The sequence below is a fragment of the Dendropsophus ebraccatus genome, chromosome 7 (assembly GCF_027789765.1).
Source record: "Dendropsophus ebraccatus isolate aDenEbr1 chromosome 7, aDenEbr1.pat, whole genome shotgun sequence".
NCBI lineage: Eukaryota > Metazoa > Chordata > Amphibia > Anura > Hylidae > Dendropsophus > Dendropsophus ebraccatus.
The window spans coordinates 45,538,509-45,563,621 of record NC_091460.1 but is presented as its reverse complement, the minus strand read 5'-3'; the positions used below and the strand labels follow the sequence as shown (position 1 = coordinate 45,563,621).

Sequence of the window (25,113 nt, the reverse complement as noted above, 5' to 3'; positions counted from 1 at the left end):
AAAAACTCCCAAAATTTTCATTCCAAATTTAGACCTGACTGCGAGATGATGGGCGAGCCCATAGGAGTTCACTGAACAGTCAACCAATAGAAAGAATAGAAATTTTATATAAAATATGGTTGAAGAAGAATATATTGATTCAACTCATGTAATCCAAGGCTACCCTCAGATTTTTAGCACATTTTTATTTTAAAGGGGTTTTCCATGACTTGGAAGCAGATGGCTCTATTCGTTGCATCTTGACCGAGTTAGATTACTGCATTTGCTCCTTTTGGCCCTGTTCATTGTGTATATACTGGAGCAACAGCAAAGCAGCAGTGAAAGTCCTAACTATGGGCACTCCAATGATCAGTGCCAGAAAACATCTTTTAAGTTGGACTGTCTTTAAGGCCTGGTGACAAACAGAAGTCTAATTTAAAGGGGTTATACAGCTAAAATGTTTTTCTTTCAAATCAACTGGTTTCATAAAGTTATATAGATTTGTAATGTAATTCTATTTAAAAAATCTCCAGTCTTCCCATACTTATCAGCTGCTGTATGTCCTGCATGAAATGTCGTTTTCTTTTCAGCCTGACACAGTGCTCTCTGCTGCCACCTCTGTTCGAGACAGGAACTGTCCAGAGTAGGAAAGGTTTTCTATATGAATTTGCTGCTGCTCTGGACAGTTCCTGTCTCGGACAGAGGTGGCAGCAAAGAGCACTGTGTCAGACTGAAAAGAAAACAACATTTCCTGCAGGACATACAGCATGTGATAAGTATGGGAAGATTTAAGATTTTTAAATTACATTAAATTAAATTACAAATATGTATAAAACTTTCTGAAACCAGTTAATCTGCAATGTGTGTGAACACAGGGTTAGCTACGATGCAGAGTATTGGCTGGATTATTGGATAGAGTTCTTAAGAATTCTGGAGCTGGAAGTTGTGTGACACAAGCATGGCGCAGACTGCAGATGTGATAAATTGAAACTGCTGCTAGCTGTGTACACACAAGGTAAGTGCGGAGCACATAGGGATCAAGAGAGTCTCATTACAAGAACACAAGAATGGGAGCGCAGATCTTTGTAAACACACCTCCGCTCCGTGTGTTTGCAGATGATCCTCATATTTGTTTATCTGGCAGGATTTGATAGGAAGCATATTGGAGCCTGTCTGATATAATCATCACTGATTACAGGAGAGGGACTCTTCTCTGGTGAGGCCTAATAGGTTCACATGTAAGGGGGCTCCCCTCTTACAATAACATAGGCCTTTTACAGCTCAACAAATAATTTTCATTTTCTACAGAGTGGCTGGAATAATTCTAAGTTGTCCTCGTGCCAGGGACTGGTGAGGTGCGGAAAATGATCCAACAATGGGTTACATCCAAAATGATGGTCAGCTATTACACTGTACCGCTGTGGGTGTCTATGAGGCAACTTCATGTCTCACACTGCCTGCCATCACAATGTGCAATGAATACACAGGGAGTGACCAGAAACATAGTATAGACACTACCCCTGTGCATCCTACTTCCTAGTTGTTTCTATACCTTTATCTTTCATGGTTTGCCTGCCAGCCTAGTGCTGCAGGTATATGGTACACAATACTTGTCATGTCAATACTCTTCTTGACCACACACACAAATATATGTATATATCAGATTTCTTTTCAACCAGCCTAGTAATAAAGATAATATAGCAAGTTATAGAACTTTTTGGCATATATATATATATATATATATATATATATATATATATATAAATTTTTATATATATAATTATTATTATTATTATTATGTTTACTTTTTTTTATTAAGTAAAAGGGGGCCAAAAGTTCTATAACTTTTTATATTATCTTTATTAGAAAATTTGGACTGTTCTCCTACATTAGGGTTGCTGTACGAATTTTTGGTTACCTTTTCTCTTCTCGACAGAGTGCTCTAAGCTGCCACCACTGGCCGTGTCGAGTACTTCATCTTTGCCCTTTCAGTGAATGATATACTCTCCAGCTCTATTTCTAAAACTGCACAGAGCTAGAAGGGGGTATAGCTACAGTTCATTGTACTTGTCTCTAACTTTTATTTCACTTTAATATCATAGTGTGCCTCTGAAGCAGAGTTCAGGATTTGGTAAAGGTTAAAGGGATTATGCAGGATTAGACATACATAGTGGCTTTCTTCCTAAACAGTCAGCAACTGTCCTGGTATACTAGGCTCCATTTACTTTACTGGAACTGAGCTGCACTACCACCTGCAAACTGAGAACAAGAGTGGCACTGTTTCTGTAGAAAAAGCAACTATGTCTGTCTCATGCTGAATAACCCCTTTAAGGCAGTAATCTTTGCCCCTAACTTCAACTTTGCTTTGCATTTCCTTGAGGCAGACTTTGGCGGGTGCATCCATCTATGCAGTCAGTTCCCTTAATCAGAAATGTGATGCTTTTCAATTTCCCGGACGGAGCTTGTTGTGATTATTGATGGAAAGTGACTCGCTCCGACAATACAGCAGAGAGTGACCACTACATGTTTTATTCTGTCACAAGTTAAAACCCACTTCAGCTTGACAGCCTGACTACCTTTCAATCTCTTTTATCGCCTCAGTTAACAAGAGATCTATTCCTAAACATCTAGCGGGAAATTCTCCTGATAGTTATTTTGTAATATTAACACGCTTCAGCGTGCACATAACCAGTTTTTTCTTCTGAACATGGATGACTAGAGGATGCTAATCATTGATGGGCCACCACCATAAATCACAAATCACTCACGTTACCTGCCTCAACCCCCTGTAATGCGCTGCCTACCATTTCCTTCCTCTTCCCTCAGTGACCACAAATAACCTACAGTATATGACAACATACTTACTTCCCATCATTGATCATGTACTGATGTAACCTGCTTTTTTTATGTGCAATGCCAGTATTTACCCCGATTATGGGAGAAATAGTAAATGTCCATTCATAGATGTGATAAATATTATATTGTAGAAGTTTTTTTTTTTTTTTCCGGAGCCGTATGGGTGCAGAATTGGTAATGACATCTGGGCCCTGGTGTCTAGCTGGCCATACACCTTCAATAACGTTATGTCTTTAGGGTTCTTAGGGTTTATCGTTCTATGTTTCGAATTTAAACGATAATCGTTCTGTGTAATTGCAGGCAACGATCAAAAAATCATTCGTATGTCACTGATAGTTAATTTAGATCTGAACGTAAGATTATCGTTAATAGTTCGCTAATCCTTCACTGTAATTCCACATTCGTTCGCTCAAGTTCCACGTTTTTTCACTAATCATTCAGTGAAGTTGCACATTGTCCATTGTTTTGCTGGGATCAGAAGGAATAAACTATCATAGTAACGATCGTAACTAACGACCATCGTTCTGTGTAATATGGTGAACGATTTCAGGTTAACGATAATCTCGTTTGTGATCACTTAACGTTAGTCGTTAATCGTTAAAAATTGCTCCGTGTAATAGGACCCTAAGGTTTATGGGGCCCTGCTGTCTCATAACTAGCATTATATATAGTGAATGGAATATGGGGGGAAGGGGGGATTGTTACAGATTTTGCATTGTTCTCCAGATGCATTAGGGCCCTTCTTTTTGGAAACTGTAATGGGTAATACCACATACATTATTTGTGCAAATTAGAAGTGTAATATACAGTTTACATTAACTAATGAATATGGTTATGTATACACTTACAGATTAGGTCCAGATTAGAGATGATCGAACATCGGAAAATCTTAGGTTCTATAGAACTCGAATCTTGTCGAACCTTCCGCATTTGATTCCTGATACCTTCCCGGTCCGTGGGGAAGGAGGAGACAGCCCGGGTGCCGCCTTCCTCCTTCCCCACGGCCCAGGAAGGCATCAGGAATCAAATGCAGAAGGTTCGACAAGGTTCGAGGGAAAGATATGGGAAGGGGTCTCCCATTGGTTTCTCCAACACCTTTTAAGTGAATACAGGTTGTAAACCTTGTAAGGGTTTTGAGCACAGGCATCTCTATCCTGTAGCCAGACTATAGGAGTTGGATTGCCTCTGCCACTATTACGTATAGGGTTCTTTATTGTATTGGGGAACCTGTACTTTTTCTTTAATAGTTCACTTTGTTATGGGGTTATGGGGTTACTTATAGAGTACTGAGGCGATAGTGTGCCTCCATGAGGAGACCACCAAACTGGCATATAAAGTTTAATAATTGATGCAATGTTCCATGGGAAAACATGTATGTAAAGTAGCTCTTCTCTGAATAAAGAAGAACTGGCTCTACATTGCCACCATGTTCAACATGATTGGTTATTATCTTCCAGGCCAGAAAAGGGAGAGGCTAGATCATATTTAGGCTATGTTCCCACACAGTATTTTTGCTCCGTATTTTGGTCAGTATTTTGCAACCAAAACCAGGAGTGCATTGAAAACACAGAAAGGCTATGTTCACGCATTGTTGAAATTGAGTGGATGGCCGCCATTTAATGACCAATAATTACTGTTATTTTAAAACAACCGCCATTTTCAACATTTTTAACAGTGTGTGAACATAACCTTTGTATGTTTCCAATCCAGATACTGAGCAAAAACAGTGTGTGTGAACATAGCCTTGATCATAAATATTTTTTATATAGCATTAAAATGGAAATTTTGCCTGGCAAGAACTTAGATAATACTTCCGAGTGTCCATGAGAATTCTCTGAGCTCACAGAAGTTTTCTCAAGTGAATTTATGTGGAATCTTTGTGAAAACACAAAAATCCAGGCCTGTTCCATTAAATGCATTATGAAGGTTCTCTATACTGAAGCACAGCCAATGTTCCCTTAAAAAGACACTATATAGCGGCACACACATAAGACTTAGCATCATATGTCATCCACTCCTTTAGTAAGGTTAATTCATTTCTCAGTGTTAAGAGACTAGAAGAACATTAGGATGCTGGATGCTAGAGGACCCTTCAGACACAGAAGTGAAAAACAGCAAACTGCGGGTGAACCTATGTGTGTAATATTGACAAGAAGCAGCATCTGGGTTATAAAAAGTAACCCAGTCACTTAGCCAAGGATTGATTCCAGGCTGCTTGGTAAGACTAGTGAGAGTTTTTATCAATGGTCGTCTGTGACCTTTCGTTGGGCACTTTTAATTTTTTTAGAGCTGATTTTTTTTACTTTACCGTGCGGTTTGTTTTCCTCTCCTTACCATGTACCATATCTCAGAACTTGTATTACATTATGCGCACACTGGGGACTGCATCCAGATTGCAAGATGTAAAACTTTCAAGTTCTACATATTGTGAATGCTTAATGATGTAATTAGATTCCAGCAAGACACAAAACTGCCGAGCCTCGTATGTTGCACTCTGGATGCACTTTCACAGCCTTGAAAAACCCAGATAAATGAGGGACTAGAGAACTAGAAGGCAAGAAGCAGAACAGGCTAAACATACCATGCTAAAAATTGGTTGGTTTTCAGATTTTTCCAATATGATGGATCAAGTAGTCCAAGGATGATGTATTGTGTTTGTAAGTATCCAGGGCCGATATCATATGAAATGTCTACAAAAAATTGGGTCTAGGCTTCCGATACAAGAATTGGTCCCAAAGTGAAATTCAAAGAGAGTCTTCGGTTTGACCTTTGGGCTATATTCACACAACGTCAAAAATGGAGAAAAAACGTCCAATTTCGCTATTTAAAAAAATGTCAGTTTTTGCAGCAATTTAACTGACTTCAATGCAATTGCATTGAAGTCAATGGGAAGACGGACGTCCTATCCACACAATGCATTAAAAAATGGACATTTTTGCCGTGGACGTCAAAATAATGAACATGAACATTATTTTCGGACGTTTTTTGCAAATAGCGGACGTTTTTTATTAGTTGTTCACACACAGTTCTTCTATTGTCACTGTTCTTTCTCCGTTTTTACTATTAAATTCAATGGATTTTTCAATTAAGCCACAACCAAAGGCCAATTAGTAACCCCAAACTAGAATAATGTGCAAACACCCGTCTTGCCAGGGGATGCCAGGCTTCGAAAAACGTCCGTTATTTTAGACTCAAAATAACGGACGTCATTTTAAACGGAGCTGAAAAAAATGTTGTGTGAACATAGCCTTGAGACGTATTACTTGCCATTAGCATCTATTTCTTGTGCGTTGTTTCACAAATAGGCTATTAGATCTTATTGATCTTAAATTAATGTACTATTGGTGAGAAATGATAACAACAACTGGAGATGAGCAAAACTGACGGAATTGTTTCAGGTCTGATTTCTTAGAATTAACTATCATATTAGATCTGATTCAGTCTCAATCGGAAATGCACTGACTGGCTTTGGAAGTTGTGTATGCAACTCTGAGGTCTTATTGATATTAGTTTTTTCACATTCATCCCATATACAGGGTGACCCAAAAGTAGGTGGACAGTATGTGTAATAGGGATATGGATGGGGGAGATTTATCAAACATGGTGTAAAGTTAAACTGGCTCAGTCGCAACCAGATTCCACCTTTCATTTTCCAAAAAGTCTGTGAGGAATACAAAGTGGAATCTGGTTGGTTGCTAGGGGCAACTGAGCCAGTTTCCCTTTACACCATGTTTAATAAATCTTCCCTATCCATAACCCTATTACACATACTGTCCACCTACTTATGGACCACCTTGTAGATTAGGGTTCCAGACAGCAGAAGAACATGATAGACAACACTGGAGATGCCAGTAGTATCATTAGCAGAAGCTGTACATAATAGAACATGGCAGGACAAGAGATGTGTTGCTGTGTAGTAGTAGTAGTAGTAGTAGTAGTAGTAGTAGTAGTAGTAGTAGTAGTAGTGCTACAGTAAGAAACATGATTCGTGGTGCAGGAGATATGCAGCTGTGTAGGGGTAGTAGTTGCAGCTGCAATTTTTAGAGATCTCCGGAAATTCAGAACTCATTCTTTTGGTTAGTCTGAGGAACTCCAGCCTGACACTGACTGACAGTGCTTGTATAGCAGATAAAATGATCTAGAAGCCACATCCTAATAGAAATCCAAATTGTATGTTATTGAAGAAGGACTCAAGGGAAAGCATGCCCATGGGAAGCAGCAGTGTGATGCTGCCTCTAGAGACTGCACTGATAAATATTTGAAGTTGGCACAGTCTCTTCTATGGCAGGCAGAGCCTGGCGGGGTCATCCCATCTGGGAGAAGTGGAAGGCTGGATTACTGAGAACCTAATTCTAAATGCTAAATAGAATGTAAAAATGTCAATCCAGTTCCATGGAATATTCTTCCTACTTTTTTAAAGTGTTCCTACTTTTTGTTGGATCTCTACACAGAGAATCAGAATTCAGTTCTGCTTTACAGTTAGAGTAACTTGATGGGGGATGAATAATGTGCCTGGATACATACAAACAAATGTAGAAAGAAACTATAGGACTATAAAGAATACAGACTACTGGCAGGACATGCAGATAAGGGATGGAGAGAGGATAGCAGACATTCAGATTCTATTCTTCAATACATTCTTCAATACCTGGTAACCAGAAGAGCTGTCTATAGGATCCATAAGGGCTGATACTGAATGCAACCCCTGATCCTTACTACTGTGCTGAGTCTAAATGTCTTCCTATATTTTTTTTTAACTCGGCTTGACTTGCCTATAGAAAATTTCAAATATGAATATTTTTACCTTACAAGGGGTTTTCCGCTTTATAGGGAGTCTTCAGATCTCTGAAAATAACCTTCTAGGAAATTTCAGAATTGGCACCCTGCTACAGGTCTTCACAAGTTAAGGACCATAAAAGTACATTCATAGTATAAAAGTATGCAGAATTATGCATTGAAATATTCCTACAGACAAAAATGTGAAACTATTTCATCTATATTTATAGGTGCACTGACTTCATCAATATGTGTAAGGGGTTAGCTCAACTCCATATACCGATATACATATGGAAATCAGCTAAATACTTCAGTGGGTAGAACACGACTACAGCACATCCAAAGAAAGAACATGCTGTGGCCAGTATATGAAAACAACTATGTATCTCTCTCTCTCTTCTAAAGTAATAAAGGGGGTGTGCTGGTTAGAAAAATAGGGATGCTTTAAGCTCAAATTAAAGAGTTTCTAATGTGGATAAAATATGGAAACAAGAAAGGAGTTTTTGTGGTCACTTATACAGTTGTTTCAGTGGTGACCTACACTCCTGGCATAGAGTGCCACCCAAACTACTTAGAGAAGTATAAACTCTCATCAAGCAAAAAGAGTCCCTCCTCCTGTACTGTACAGTAAGCCAGCAATGCTCTATGCATCACTAGCTTACTGTCAGTAGACTTGCCGGTCCACGCACTCTGTGTCTGTCTGATACAGTCAGACTATGCAGAAACACAACAGAGTGTGAGCAGCAATGCTTTATGCATCACCCACTAACACTACATGCTTAAGCAGCAAGTCATACATTTTATGTCTTGCTTCTCTGTAGCACACTGTATATACTATATATTACAGGATCAACTTCCTGCTCCTGTTTCCATGGGGCCTTGGAAAATGTGTAGAGAAGCTGGGACTCCAGTCAAACGTTGGGACATATGTAGGGTGGCAACACTGTAGCTGCCACCAACTACATCTGTCTTAAAGCAGGGATGGGGATCCTTTGGTCCTTCAGCTGTTGCAAAACTACAATCCACATCATGCCTGGAGAGCAAAAGCTAAAGCTTGCACCGTCAGATAGCTGCTTTTAATCCTAAAAAATAATTTTAAAACTTGCAGCCCTGTGTCAAATTGGCATGGCCTAGAGTGTCTGTGCCCTAGGCTTGCATAGCCTCTCCGTCCCTCCTCCCAGCCCTCTCATCATTAGGAATGCTCCTGGAAGGATTTCTCCTAATCATCACTTGTCTGAAAACTGCACATGTGCTGTATCATTAAGTCACATGTTCTGGGCTTCAGACAAGTGATGATTAGAAAAAAGCCTGCCCAGGGGCATTCCTAATGATGAATAGGGTGGGGAGGAGGGACAGAGGGGCGTCGCAGGACTAGGGCACAGATATTCTAAGCCACGTCAGTTTGACAAGGGGCTGCAAGTTTAAAAGTTGATTTTTTTGGACAATAACTGCATCAACAGACCCCAGGACAAATCTTGGATTAAATGCAGCTATCAGACGTTACAAGCGGTTTGGGGGGCGGGGGGAGGGCGGAGATTGTGGGTTCAGAGTCGCTTTAAAGGGTCTGTCCTATTAAACATTAACCAAGGTGGTTTACTCTGCATAGGACCCTCATCTACGAGCTAGAATGAAAACTTTCCTTATTTTTTTTTCATCCGAATGAAATCCATAGCCCTTGCAGTCGCTGGATTCTCCGAACAAAATTAGCTGCTTGACAGAATGATCAGCCTCTTTTTGGAAGAGGTTATCTATGATTGCACAGCCCCTTTAACCCTTAAAGAGAAAGTCTCTCCATTCTTATAAATTACTCTCAGACGACAAGAATATTTCTCCGCTGTTTAATTATAATCCTGGAAGCACAATAACAGGGATGGATGATTTATTGCTGACACACGATCGCTGTGTGATCCAGTCCGGATAACTAATAGATGTAATCAGCTTTCTGCCGTGACACTGACTCCCGTACGCGGCATGTCTTTTCGGATATACCACGGAACTAATTTAAATGGTGACTGAAGTAAATAAGGGATTATGATGCATCACATTGTAAGCTGTTGTTGAATTGACATGACCTCGGTAATTCAGTTACCTTTATTTACCTTGACTCGTCATTAAAGTGTTGTCGAGAGAAGCAAATTAAGCCGCTCGCTGTGGTATAAAGTCTCTGTCTAGGCAATGCGCCAGTCATGCTGTGAGGCACAGTTCCTAACAATAAAAAGTAACAGCTTCACAAAGCTCGCTTTCTAAACCTACTTGGAACATTTCCATTCTGAAATTACTTCCAGCTGTTCATTTAGATCATGAACTGTTTGTCAATGTTGACAATTAGTAGGCTAAAGATTTCATTGACCATTCCGCGAGGATCAATGTCACTAGCTGCTGTTAGTTATTTACCACCTTGTATTCAGGAGTGTGGATTCCTAATAATTCCTTTCAAGCCACCTTGCCGAGACTTCTACAGAACATGACACGTCAATAAATCCCTTTGACAAGAATGATATGTGAAAATCAATATTAGTTCATCAGGAATTCCCAGGAAATCAGACAGGCTGAAGGTGCTTGGGAACTCAAGGCATGGACTCACGTGCTTAAAAGTATCAAGAAGACGTCTTAAGGTGCTACGTAAGCGATTTCCTCATCTGCTTGTTTTAATGAAAAACACAGGTCCTGTACTTTTACTAGAAAAAGATGAGTCCCTTTATGACATGCGGTGACATGGAGATTAATAGGATTAGTGTAGAAGGCTCCGGATTTTAAAATTTCATGACAATGTAGGATATCAAGTATATTATTCATTGACATTAAAGGGAACCCGTCACCATGAAAATGCTACCTAAGCTATCAGCATTATGTTATAGAGCAGGAGGTGCTGAGCGGATTGATATATATATTTAAGGGAATAGATTCAGTATAACTTGTAATTTATTGATTAAAATCTCTGATGTTTCCATGCTAAGGAGTCCAGTCCATTGAGTGACACTGCCCCCTGGACTCCTTATCAACAAGTTACAAGTTATACTGAATCTTTTCCCACAAAGATATATATTAATCTGCTCAGCTCTTCTTGCTCTATAACATGATGGTGATAGATTAGATAGCATTGTCTTGGTGACAAGTATATGGGTTATAATGAGAGATAAGCGAAGCAGCCAGAAATTAGTTTCTCAAGATTTGCTAATTTTTGGTCAAACTCGTTAAGATTCGCTAATTGAATATTAATAGAATATTAACAAGAGCCCAAATAATAGTGGCTACAATACTGGGAAGGGCAAACTTGTTAACCCCTTAAGGTCAATGCCAATTTTCATTTTTGCGCTTTTGCTTTTTCCACTTTATGTTTAAAAGGCCATAGCACTTGCACTTTTTTTACCTAGAGACCCGAATGAGTCCTTATTTTTTGCGACACCAATTGTACTTTGCAATGACAGACTTTATTTTACCATAAAATATGCTGCGAAACCGGAAAAAAATCATTTGCGCTGTCAAATTGAAAAAAAAAGGAATTTGTTTTCATTTCAGGGAGTTTCGTGTTTACACTGTTCACCCTGGGGAAAAACTGACTTGTTATATATGTTTCTCAAGTCGTTACGATTGCAAAGATATGTAACATGTATAACTTTTCTTTTATCTGATGACAGGTAAAAAATTCAAACCATTGTTAACAAATATACGTTCCTTAAAATCGCTCCATTCCCAGGCTTATAGCGCTTTTATCTATGGGGCTGTGTCAGGTGTCATTTTTTGGGCCATTATGTGTTCTTTTTATCGGTACCTTCATATGCGACTTTTTGATCGCCTTTTATAACATTTTTCTGGATTTGATGCGATCAAAAATGCACAATTTTGCACTTTGGAATGTTTTTGCGCTTGCGCCGTTTACTGTGCAAGATCAAGAATGTGATTAATTAATAGTTCGGGCGATACCAAATATGTTTATTTATTTGTTTATTTATTTATTTATATTTATAAAATGGGAAAAGGGGGGTGATTTGGACTTTTATTAGGGGACGGGGGTTTTTATTAATAAAAAACATTTTTACTTTTTTTTTCACATGAACTAGAAGTCCCCCTGGGGGACTTGTATATACACAGCACTGATCTCTCATGGAGAGCAATGCTGTGTATATACACAGCAAAGATCGGTTAGATCGATGATAGATTGCTTTGGCCTGCTGCAGGCCACAGCAATCTATTGCTGAGCTGGGATCAGCGTCATTGCGACGCTGAGGCCCAGCCAGAACTCTGGTTGCCTCTCAAAACATATAGAACCGAATATATATTTTTTCTTATATAGCCATTATATTTTATTTACATTTTTAATTGGTTTAATAACACATAGATATAGTTTGTAACTACATGCTTTAGACTTGCATGAATAATAATAGACTATGCTAATGACAAATCAGGACAGCTTCCAGGAATAAAAGATGTCTTTCATTATTGTCCCCTATTTTTGGATAATTCCTTTAGCTAACAGACCCATTCTATTTGTAATACATTGTTAGTAAATATAATTTTTTATTCATATAGATTTAAAAAGTTATGATCAGTCTGGATCTGGGTGCTGAGATACTAGGTGAGCAGGGGGAAGCACTCAGTTAAAAGGGGTACTTTGATGAAAATATTTTTCTTTAAAGAGGACCAATCACCTAAATTTAACTGTCCCTGTTGTAAAAGTTCCTCTCTCCCTAAGTCTATCTCTGAAGATACAGACTGCCTTTACCTGTATCTGTCTAGTCTGTATCTTTCTAATTTACCTAATCCATCCTAGCGGCACAGTAAGGCCGGGCGCGGCCATCTTGATTATGTCCCTTGCGTTCCAATGGTGCGTTCCACCGTCGGACCGCAAGTGACGTCATCAAGATGGCGCCCGGCTTTACAGCACCGCTACAGAGGACTGGGTAAAGTATAAGATACAGACTGCAAATGCAGTCTGTATCTTCATAAAGTCTATTCCTGAAGATACAGACTGCTTTTGCAGTCTGTATCTTATACTTTACCCAGTCCTCTGTAGCGGTGCTGTAAAGCCGGGCGCCATCTTGATGACGTCACTTGCGGCCCGATGGTGGAACGCAACATTGGAACGCAAGGGACATAATCAAGATGGCCGCGCCCGGCCTTACTGTGCCGCTAGGATGGATTAGGGCAGTCTGTATCTTCAGAGATAAACTAAACTGTCAGTTAGGACATTTATACACAGCGATCTCGCACTGTATAGCGCTGGATCACTGTGTATTTACAGAGCGGCAGGCAAAGGCTCATGGGAGCACTTCCCGCCGCTCGGCATGCCGGGAGTTTCCTGTCGCGCGCCGGCTCTTTTCAAAAGTAAAGGGAAGGGAAATGCAAATATATTAAAAACCCGGCAAAAAAATTGATTAATTATATTTACAAAAATGTATTAAAATGAAATCTTATTAAACGGAGCAATAAAAAAAACATTTGGCCGTGATTGGTTCTCTTTAAAATCAGCTGGTTTCAGAAACTTATATAGATTTGTAATTTGCTTCTATTTAAAAATCTCCAATCTTCCAGTACTTATCAGCTTCTGTATGTCCTGCAGAAAGTGGTGTATTCTTTCCAGTCTGACACAGTGTTCTCTGCTTCCACCTCTGTCCATGTCAGGAACTGTCCTGGGCAGGTGATTCTTCTGTAGGGATTTTCTACTGCTCTGACAGTCCCTGAAATGAACAGAGGTGGCAGCAGAGAGCACTGTGTCAGACTGGAAAGAATATTCCACTTCCTGCAGTACATACAGCAACTGATAAGTACCGGAAGACTGTAGATTCTTAAATAGAAGTAAATTACAAATTTATATAACTTTCAGTTCATTTGAAAGAAGAAGAAAAAAAATAAGTACCATAACAATTCTAATATAAGGCCAAATTAGCATATGACCATACAGTACATGCAATAAGATAACCTCTTAAAGAGGCTATGTCAAGTCTCCTATGTGAGGGAAGTATAGGACAGAAGAGTAGATTCTGGGAACAGTGATGTATACATTTCTACAATTTGATTCAGTATTTTTGTAAGATGCTGTATAGAGTAAATGCTGCCTGAAAGCATAGAGAAAGCCTAGAAGTCCTGCTTCCTCCACCCACATAGAGCGTTTGTCATCTCCACATGTATTCACACTCATCTAGAAAAAGCTGTTACTCACTCTTTGTGGGTGTAGGAAGCAGAACTCACAGGTTTCTCTATTAGTACTGACAGCATTTATATAGCTTTTCACCTACAGTATATCCATGATATCAATGTCTCTTCCCTTAAAGGGATTTCCTATAATGGCATATTGCCAGGAGATGTCATCTTTTTATGATCTCTCTGGCTACAAACCCTAACCCATGTCTGGTTGTGTGCAGGGTAGCCACAGCACAGGCTGGTGACCTGAATGCTTATGTGCAGGGGGGAAATCAGTGAGGAGGATGCAGTGATTACTATATAAGATGGGGAAAAGTCTTTAAAGTGTTCTTTGAATGTTGTTGAGTGTTCAGATCCAGACTGATTGCTACAACGAGTTAGGAAAGAAGTGCATGGCTGAGCGCTTCTCTCCCCTCTCTCTCTGCACAGACTTACATTAGGTGTCTGTCCCGTTCACTTATTACAGGTAATAAACTCACTTAGCCCACCCTACTTCTGGTAGGTCAAAAGTTAAAGAGGATGTACCACCAGGTATGTCCTCTTTAACCTGACACAGGGATAGAACGACGCCGTCACGCAGAAGCCGGTGCCACAGTCCGTTTTTCGAACTGTGGCCCGGTTCCCCTGTACGGCGCCGTTCTTTCCACGGTTACCGGCTGCTGCTCAAGCACTGGATGTAGGCCCGCCCTCCCCCAGTGGGAGGGAATTCCCTCCCCTCTATGACGTGGCCCCTTTGATTCTAACGGAGCCGCGTCATAGAGGTGATGGTGTCCATTTACAGTAAATGTACCATAGGTACATCGCTTTTTTGTTTTTTACATGAATAGATTGGGGCCAGCATGAGGATTTCGGTGCCACAGTCCTTTTTTGAACCACCTTCCAGTCCCTGAGCACGCTGCTGGTCTATTCCCGAGCGCCGTCTGGGCATGCATCACTGGAGTAGGGCCTGCCGGCCCCCAATGTGACAGTCTACGCTCCGTTGATTCTAATGGAGCCGTGTCACAGAGGGGAGGGGGTTTGTCACTCTGGGGGCCAGCGGGCCCACCTCCACTGATTCATGCTGGGCCGATGCTCAGTAATAGACCGGTGGTGACCCAGGAGGCGGCTCCAAAAAAATCCCCCCAAAAAACAGTGGTACATTCGCTTTAAACCTACATCTTTGTAATTTAGAATGTAAAGGTCTGGCCTGTAAATACACTATATGCACTATGTGGAAGCTATTTATTATGATAATTAATATAGTAATCATAGAATGAATATGTACAATATATAAAGTAGTATAATAAAATAAGAGACTAGCATTAAATAGACCACAGTCCCTTTGTTCTTTAATCACAATGCATATAACTAATCCTCTCTGCTTAGTTTTCCGCTTTTGGTCTTATACGATTCTATATTATCTTGTGACTTTTTACCAGAAACAATTTTTTTTTTACACGGTAGTTTCATACAGAAAACCTGATAACAAATACACAATCAAAAGACAAAAAAGCTTACATTTTCATCAAACGTTAGTATTAATAATAAATACTGATTAATGGATGGGGATGATGACAATCCTCAGCCATGCAAATTTAGATGGTCTAGTCAAGCTAACTAATCCTTCCATATTTTGACATGACAAGTATATTTTGTGTGTCAGTTACTATTTTAGTGGCTTCTACATCCCTGTCCAGATGCAAAATGCAAAGAAATTTACACTTCTAATATTTTTCTACAGGGAACCAACTCACCAATAGGATGAGCAAAGCGGGGATGCAGTGTGCTAGAAGGCAGAGAGGAGGGAGCAGGGCAGAAATATAGACTGCTGGAATGAGTAGTGGAGGGAGCAGGGTAGGGATGCAGACTGCTAGGAGTAGTAGTGGAGGAAGCAGGGTGGGGATGCAGGATGCTAGGAGGAGTAGTGGAGGGAGCAGTGCAAGGATACAGGCTGCAAGGAGGAGTAGTGGAGGGAGCAGGGCAGGGATGCAGACTGCAGGGTAGGGATGCAGACTGCTAGGAGGAGTAGTGGAGGAAGCAGGGTGGGGATGCAGGATGCTAGGAGAAGTAGTGGAAGGAGCAGGGCAGGAATGTACACTGCTAGGAGAAGAAGTGGAGGGAGCAGGGTGGGGATGCAGGCTGCTGGGAGGAGGAGTAGAGGGAGCAGGGTGGGGATGCAGGCTGCTAGGAGGAGTAGTGGAGGGAGCAGGGCAGGGATGCAGACTGCTAGAAGGAGTAGTGGTAGGAGCAGGGCAGGGATGCAGGCTGCTAGCAGGAGGAGTGAAGGGAGCAGGGCAGGGATGCAGACTGCTAGGAGGAGGAGTAGAGGGAGCAGAGTGGAGATGCAGACTGCTGGGAGGAGTAGTGGAGGGAGCAGGATGGGGATGCAGACTGCCAGGAGTAGTGGAGGGAGCAGGGTGGGGATGCAGACTGCTAGGAGTAGTAGTGGAGGGAGTAGGGTGGGGATGCAGACTGCTAGAAGTAGTAGTGGAGGGAGCAGGGTGGGGATGCAGACTGCCAGAAGTAGTAGTGGAGGGAGCAGGGTGGGGATGCAGGCTGCTAGAAGTAGTAGTGGAGGGAGCAGGGTGGGGATGCAGACTGCCAGGAGTAGTAGGGGAGGGAGCAGGGTGGGGATGCAGACTGCCAGAAGTAGTAGTGGAGGGAGCAGGGTGGTGATGCAGGCTGCAAGGAGGAGGAGTAAAAGAGCAGGGCAGGGATGTAGACTGCTAGAAAGGGGTAGTGGAGGGAGCAGGGCAGGGATGTACACTGCTTGGAGTAGTGGAGGGAGCAGGGTGGGGGTGCAGGCTGCTAGGAGGAGTAGTGGAGGGGACAGGGTAGGGATGCAGACTGCTAGGAGTAGTAGTGGAGGAAGCAGGGTGGGGATGCAGGCTGCTGGGAGGAGGAGTAGAGGGAGCAGGGCAGGAATGTACACTGCTAGGAGTAGTGGAGGGAGCAGGGTAGGGGGGGGGGCAGGCTGCTAGGAGGAGTAGTGGAGGGAGCAGGGTAGGGATGCAGACTGCTAAGAGTAGTAGTGGAGGAAGCAGGGTGGGGATGCAGGATGCTAGGAGAAGTAGTGGAGGGAGCAGGGCAGGAATGTACACTGCTAGGAGGAGTAGTGGAGGGAGCAGGGTGGGGATGCAGGATGCTAGGAGAAGTAGTGGAAGGAGCAGGGCAGGGATGTATACTGCTAGGAGGAGGAGTAGTGGAGGGAGCAGGGTGGGGATGCAGACTGCAGGTCAGGGATGCAGGCTGCTAGGAGGAGTAGTGGAGGGAGCAGGGTAGGGGGGGCAGGCTGCTAGGAGGAGTAGTGGAGGAGCAGGGTAGGGATGCAGACTGCTAGGAGTAGTAGTGGAGGAAGCAGGGTGGGGATGCAGGATGCTAGGAGAAGTAGTGGAGGGAGCAGGGCAGGAATGTACACTGCTAGGAGTAGTAGTGGAGGGAGCAGGGTGGGGATGCAGGCTGCTGGGAGGAGGAGTAGAGGGAGCAGGGTGGGGATGCAGGCTGCTGGGAGGAGGAGTAGAGGGAGCAGGGCAGGAATGTACACTGCTAGGAGGAGTAGTGGAGGGGTGGGGATGCAGATTATAATTTACCTACTTGCAATAAATAAAAGTAACATCCTTTGGAAATGTAATGAATCACCATTAAAATTCTGCAACACAAGGACCAATATCTTACAAAAAAAAAAAAAAAAACAACAACCCCCCCACAACAACACAATAAACAGCAAGTGCAGTACCATGGTCTTCTAACTCCAGAAAAAGAAACATATCAAATATATTCAGTAAGAAGCTGACAAGTCAGTCTGTATGTGACAGCAGCCCAAAAGAAGCATCCTTAGGTCCACAGAGCAATCACTATACATCTAAACATATCTTTATCAGTAGTAATACATTACATAGTCAAAACATATCAAAATATCGATTGTACATGATGTAGACATGTTTACACCATATGAAACACCACATCTCTATTCGCTAACATATCTGTGCATTTCATTACTTTATCAATAATGTTTATATATAGTTAATATTTATTCATTTATTAACTTTTTTTTTTATATATAAAATAGTGGTTTACTGAAAAATTATTAACACAATAAATCATAATACCTATCTTGAAATAATAATAATAATATAATTTTATATATATATATATATATATATATATATATATATATATATATATATATATACTTTTTTCGTTGCCATTTGGATTAGTAACGCATATATATTACAACACCCACATTAAACCAGTGCAGCGGGGATGTAAACTTTGCAGGGAGAGAGACCCATTTAATGAGCCAAATTCCTTTTTTCAAGGATTAGGATAAAACGTTTCTGCTGCATGTTTTTAATGATCAGTATCATAGACTTTCCAGATACAGTTGTGTATATCAGTAGCATTTAAAAGCAGATCCAGCATTACAGTGACACTTTCAAAGCCATGTTTAGTTCTGCACCAGTAATTTCCAGCCACTGTAGAATAAGCAATATGTCCTGAAATGCAAGTATGAAAGCTTAAGGCTCTACATGAATGAGCAGGGCTTAGATGATAGTAGATGCCGCTGTAAGTACTGTGAGGATGTGCACCCTAAATTAACTATGGTGGCCCACACATGCTTATTCCCACTAGACAACCCTCGCCAATTAACTCCTAGTGAGAAAATAAAAGGATGTTTTAAAAGTAAAACCTATATCTTGTATGTATTTATTCACACTTATTCCATAAAAAAAAACAAAAAAAAAACGTATATATATATATATATATATATATATATATATATATATATTTACAACTACTATCAGACTAATTCTCTTTACATCTGGGACCAAGGCCGGGCAGTCATATTTTTCATCATTTATTACTACAGTTTGTATTCAGCCTTTGTAAACAGTCAAGGCATAGGGACATAGACATAGGGATGAATAATACACATCCATTCTCAGTAAGAGTAAATGAGCTACAATTACAAAAGTTTGGTTCCTTTTAGATCTTCCCACCATAACATTGCTGCCTACCTTCCATTTGGACCTCCCAAGTCCTAACTCCATACAGCCATTGTTTCCATACCTTGAGTGGTTGAAGGCTAATAAGCCTGAAACAGCTGTGAACAATTTACAGTAAATGGCTCTCTACTTAAATAGCCACTTTCACACAGCAGTATATTCCACTAGTATTTTGCATTGGTATCCATAAGCCAAAATCAGAAGTGGAACCTACACAGAGAAAAAATATAATTACGGAAAGATTACAACCTGTGTTTTGTTCTTGCACCTGGCTTCAACTATGCAAACTGATGGAGAACAGAATTAACTACTGCCATATGAACGTGGTTTTGGGCTGCATCATATGCCAGTGGTGTTGTATGTGTGAGCGGGAACTTAGTTGCCCCCGGCTGAAAATTCTTAGAGGCGCAAAATTTTACATCCTTGAGAATGTTAAGTGAGTGATCGTATGTACATGTAAACTGGAAACCCTGCTCCCGTAGAGTACATGCATTCTTTAGTGGGGTAATTACAACCTACTGATGGGATGGGGATTATATACCAACGTGGGGCATCTCCCCTATTAAGGGTAATTATCTACCTACTAGGGGTGTCTACCTAAGGGATTATCTTACTCCTGGGAGCATTTACCTAATAAGGTGAGATTATCAAGCAGCCATTAATGCAAAATGTCAAACGGATACGCGTATCCTATCTCTCGCACTATATGATCTATTGTAGGGCTTAGATGTGTCTATGGAACTTTTTATAATATGATCTCCTCGGTGCTACGATACACGTGTATGTTTGTTCACTTTTTTTTCCTTAGTTAAGGTTGTCTGCTAATGACTGATCTTGTTCTTTTCTTGTTCTTTTTTTCATATCATCTATAATTGGGACACTAATTGTACCTAACACAAGGGCATGTTAAGTCGCTTCCAATGTTACATGATATAATATTACACGAGGTAATTATTTGATTGCAGATACCCCTTTTTTTATGTTTCCCTTTATATATCTGTGTTCAAAAATTGTTTTGTTAAAAAACCAAATAAAAACTATCTGATTAAAAAAAAATAAGGTGAGAGTATATTATATTAGCTTCTACCTAATGGGTGGCTTGGGGGGGGGGGGTCATTTAACCACCAAGAGCATTAACCTAATGGGGAGAAATTATCTACCTGCTGAGGGCAAATACCTAATGGAGGTGTAAATTACCTACCAACTGAAGGAAAACTGGCAAAAATCGAGACTTGGCCATAGCAGTTTTTTATTGCATTTTCTGGCTTAAGGGGGACCATAATTTTCACCCCGATTGAACAGTTGGGCGTGTCTACTGGGATGGTTTGGTGCTGTCATCGCTGCATTATCGGGGCTGTCTGTAATGGCCAGTGGCTGCATGATGTTGCCCTTCAAGCTGGCAAAAAGCTATAACGCCATGTTGACAATGTCCCCAAAAGTTGAGCAGCTGAGACAACTACTGTAAAGACAGAAGTTGCACAATTTTATGCGTCCCTTTTATGCGTCCCTTAATAAAGTTAATGCATTTTATGTCAACATACTAGTGTAACTGGTGTAGGAGGAACCAGTCTTTGTATATCTTCATCACTGGGTTTGTTCTTAAAGATTCCCCCCCTTCCCCCACACTTCTGAGAACAGAGACCTGGGCCTTCCTTTAGAATGGAGTGTCAGAGCCTGCCACTGTTTTACCAGTTTGTTCAATCTCCATGGAACCCAGTATGGAATGGCGAGTTATGAATTTTTTTTGCCACTCTATTCAATCGCTATAGAACCCGTAGACACAGCCAAACACACTATACTTTACTATCTATGTCCGCTCTCATAGAGAATGAATGGAGTAACAGCAGACATCCATGACCCACCGCTCTATCCTAACAGGAGACTTCAGTCCCCAATCTTGTATTCAAGTGGGGGGGGGGGGGGTTCCAACAGTTGGACCCCCGTGACCAGTCAGTTCTCCTATATACAGCCTTTCATATGCCCTGAATATACGAACACCTATACTCTTCTGCCTTAATGTAGGTGTAACATATATAATTTGATAATTTGATCAATTCTGCATCTTGAACATAGCTCTAGTAGAGGAAGGGCTGATGAGGCATGTGCCCCCAGTGCTCAGTACCTATAAGGAGCACTAACTTAGAACTGAATATTTATACATAGCAGCCAAATCTTTGCCCCAAATCAAGACAAAACTAACTCCCAGAATTGCTTTTTCCTTGACTTACTCTATGGCGTGATTGTCACATAAGCAGCACTAAAATACAATATTTTTACATAAGCCAAACTGCTCCCAAACTCACTACAGAATCTATTAACATATTTGAGACCTTTTTTTCCTAATTAGATGTGAATTGTCAACTTGTCTCCCGTGATGAAGTGTGAAATGCAATCTAGCACCCTGCCCAGGCAGATGTCAGCTGTACAGTAGCCTTTAAAACTTTAAACAAATAGACATTTTGCTAAACTAATTGGCATCTAGGCGGCATCTGATGACATGTGAAGCACGGGTGACATTTGAGCGCTGTTACTGGCTCCCGTGTCTTCTGACGCTGACTTACTCTGACAGATTGTTATAATTGAGATCATTGCATTTAGAAATGGAAGACAGGAACATTCGTGGCAACTGTGTAGGGTATTCACACTGCTGACCATACCCTTTAAACTATAGTTTCTTACATATGAATAGACTTTGTAAGAGAGAATATTTAGTGAGTGCAGAGGAAATCATGCAAAATGATCACTGCAAAATTGGGTTGACATTACCAAGTGTAAAAGATTTTATTAAGGTTTTACATTTTGGGAAATATATATATATACATACACACACACATATCCATCCATAGGAATACAATCTTCTTGTCAATCTTATTAACACTCATTGCCTTGTTCCTTGTGGAGTCATGTTTCTTGACCTTAGCCGTGACTGAAGATGTTTTCTGTCTTCTTGATACTTAGAAGAGAGGTCATTATTAGAGTAATCTTTACAGTTTGGATAGATTTATTAAAGGCGTTGTCCAGGATAATCCAATAAATTGCTATGCTGCCGGGTCTGTGGGGATGACAGTGATGTATACTTACCTGTCCTGCTGCTGCTGGTTACCAGGCCAATGTCAGCGTTTCCATGACACACGGTGATGTGACATTCCCACCAGAAATGGCTGCACAACATAGACAGTATAAAATCTATACAGAGCAGCCATTTCCAGTGGGAGTAACACGTCAGTAATTTTGTGGAGATGCTGATGGGCGGAGAGCAGGAGGCCCGGTAACTGGCAGCTGCAGCAGAGCGGGACAGGTGGCATAGCAATTTATGTGGTTATCCTGGACAACCCCTTTAATAATTATTCTCCATTTTAAATGGAGATGGTGACTTTTGAAATATTGCCTTTAATCTAGTTTCAAACTAGGCTAGATCCACCAGTGGTTTATGCTATATGTTATCATTGGTGCATTTGTGGAATCTTTTGTCTTACAGAATACCAATTCTTGGCTGGCACAAACATATTTATTGCCAAATTATGGCACAATGTGGCATTTTTTTAAGCTCAGTTTCCTGTAAGTCACAACCTCTTCCCTCTAAGCCATATATCCTTTTATTAGTGAGACCCAAAAATTATGCTGAGCCCTCAATAAATGAAGGAACATGGAATCATAACTTTGGTTTCAGTAGCATTTCAAATCCAGTAAAGAGTTCTTTAGGAAGAATACTACCAAAGAAATCCTAAGGACCGAAACAGAACCATGGCTGAAGTCTTTTGGATTAAATATGGTCTCCATTACATTTATCTAAAATAAAGAAAATGGATATAAAAAAATGTTACAATGGCAACAAATCAATGATGATGCATAAAAAAGGCATGGTCATAATAAAAATTTTTGTTGGTCAGTCGGGGTCTTATTGCTGAGATCCCAATCCATCGTGAGAATGAGTGGGGAGGAGCAGTGTGTAGAGTATTTCATTCCCCAATCTCTATTTTATGTCTATGGGGCCACTGAACAGAAATTATTGACAGCAGAGAAGTCTGGTGCCACGCACTGCTCCCGGCTCATCTTAATGACTGGTATGCTTAAATTTTAGCATGTGCAAAAAAAAAACCAAATGATTACGGTCGATCTACTAATGCAAATGCACCAAAATACTGTCGTAATTTAACTAGAGGCCATCTTACTAGACTTACGTCATATTTTTTAGAAGTTTTAGACTAGACAAACTTTGACTAGACAGTCAAAGAATATGAAAGATTTATCAAACAGCCTGACTGCCTGGGATGAAGTTGACTTAGACAGTCTAGACTAGATTTACACTATTTTAGACAGTTTTAGTAAATATGGTCCAATGTGTTTATTACTGTAGGTCTGTTTAAAAGTTATATTTATTTTTAAAATTCAGCCATTTTGGTCCTCTATGCATCCATGTCTATATAGACAATGCAGCAGGTTGTATGCTTTATGGAAACCATAATAAAAAGGAGTTAATTGACAGAAAGGTGCCCATGAACTAACACAGTCTCCAGGAAGCAATGGAGTAGAGCGGTCTTCCCCAGAGACCATAGTGAGCCTTATCTGCCTCTGCTGTGTTGCTATCCAGCCTTATCTAGGCCTCAAGCAGTCGTTAAAGTCCCTGGTCTCTCATGATAATGAGATGACTCTGATGACCCTGTCCCAGTCTACGAGGCAGAGCTGACAAGTACGATTCCAAACACAGAAAATGTCAGCCTATTGTGTGCTCCACTGACTAGCCTGAAAACTGGAATATTTTAAGACTTTTTATAACAATATATATAAAAAAATATATATATATATATATATATATATATATATATATTTATGTTCATAATAGAAACCTGATTAAAATATTATATCATTTTGTGGTGATTTTGTCCATATTAATGAAATCCAGTTATCCATATTAACTCTTAGCCTTTCGAGGCTTTACTACGCAACATGTATGTAGAGAATAATATCATAATATCGCCACATTGGCATTGCTTAGATTGCACCATGACGTTTAACACATTCTTTATAGTGCTCCAATAATAGGCTTTTTCGTTCAGTGTTTTATGGTCTTCCAGTTCCTATTATCCATATTAGGTCAATTACCTCATGTAATTGGGGAACATCATAAAGAAAATGGTCAACACTGCACGTATATGCTCCATGTTACTTGTTCCCTTCACATGACTCTGTGTGTGGTGTGCATATACCGTCTGCCAGGGGAGAACTTAGTTGCCATGGCAATTTCTCATTACTGTTGAATAGGAAAATAATTAGTCTGGTAGAACTCCACACTACCTGTCAGTCCATAACTTAAACCTGCCTAGGGCAGTTCTCGAATTTCAGTTTTTAATCTTTTGTTTCTTTTCTTTTTTTTTTCTCCTCATAGAAAACCAAGCACTTTTTCTCCGGGACTGATTTCTGCATTTCTAGCTGAGCAGATCTTTTGAATTAAATTTTCCGCTAAGTTGGACTTTAGAAATCTTTGCCAAAAAGGCAATTTTATGTTCACTTTTTTTAACATAAAGTTCTTTGCTTTTGTCCTGCTTAGTAAAAAAAAACTCAGAAGTAACAACTGAGATGTTTAATTATGTTATTTGTCTGTTTATTTAACAAATAGGAAAGTAAAAAATATATATAAAAGAAGAAAAATACCAATTTTGGTAATGGATTTGGCTACTAACTGAAAAGCACCATATTAATAGGCTCTGTTTGTTCTCTTAGCCATCAGAAAAAGTTGACAAGATTGAACTTTTTTCTATGTCATTTTTGAAATTTTCAGTTATTTACTAAATCTAAAATCTTTAGGCTACATTCACACAATGGGGGAGATTTATCAAACTGCTGTAAAGTAGAACTGTTTTAGTTGCCCCTAGAAACCAATCAGATTTCACTTTTCATTTCTCACAGAGTCTTTAAAAAATGAAAGGTGGAATCTGATTGGTTGTTGTGGGCAACTAAGACAATTCTACTTTACACCAGTTTGATAAATATCCCCAATGGCTAACCATTTGATGGGTGTCTTTTAGGACTACTGTCATTTTGAGGCAAAATAATGGATGCTATTTCATAATGATGGCCCTAATTGTACAAACAATGGCCATTATTATAAAATAATAGCTACTATTTGGCCTCAAAATGATGGTAATCCTAAAAGAAAAGATGACATGTGGGCATAGCCTAAAACTGAGTATTCATATATCCAATCTCTGTCAAACTATTTCTCATTTTCAGCATTGTAAGGTAATGGTGAATTTTCTTTTCAATCAGGAAATTATTAATTTACCATAAATGCTAAAGACTTCTGTCCCCCTCTTTTCTGAAAAAGCTGGGTACATTGTCCCACCCCAATGGCCGTTCTAATAGCTGAGATCAGAGA

The 25,113-nt window shown here is 40.3% G+C and overlaps 1 protein-coding gene across 5 annotated transcripts in view; it reads left to right on the top strand.

Moving 5' to 3' along the window:
- Window positions 1–25,113, top strand: part of LDB2 (LIM domain binding 2) — a 263,357-nt gene that overhangs the window by 84,350 nt on the left and 153,894 nt on the right. The gene's annotated exons all lie outside the window — the stretch shown is intronic.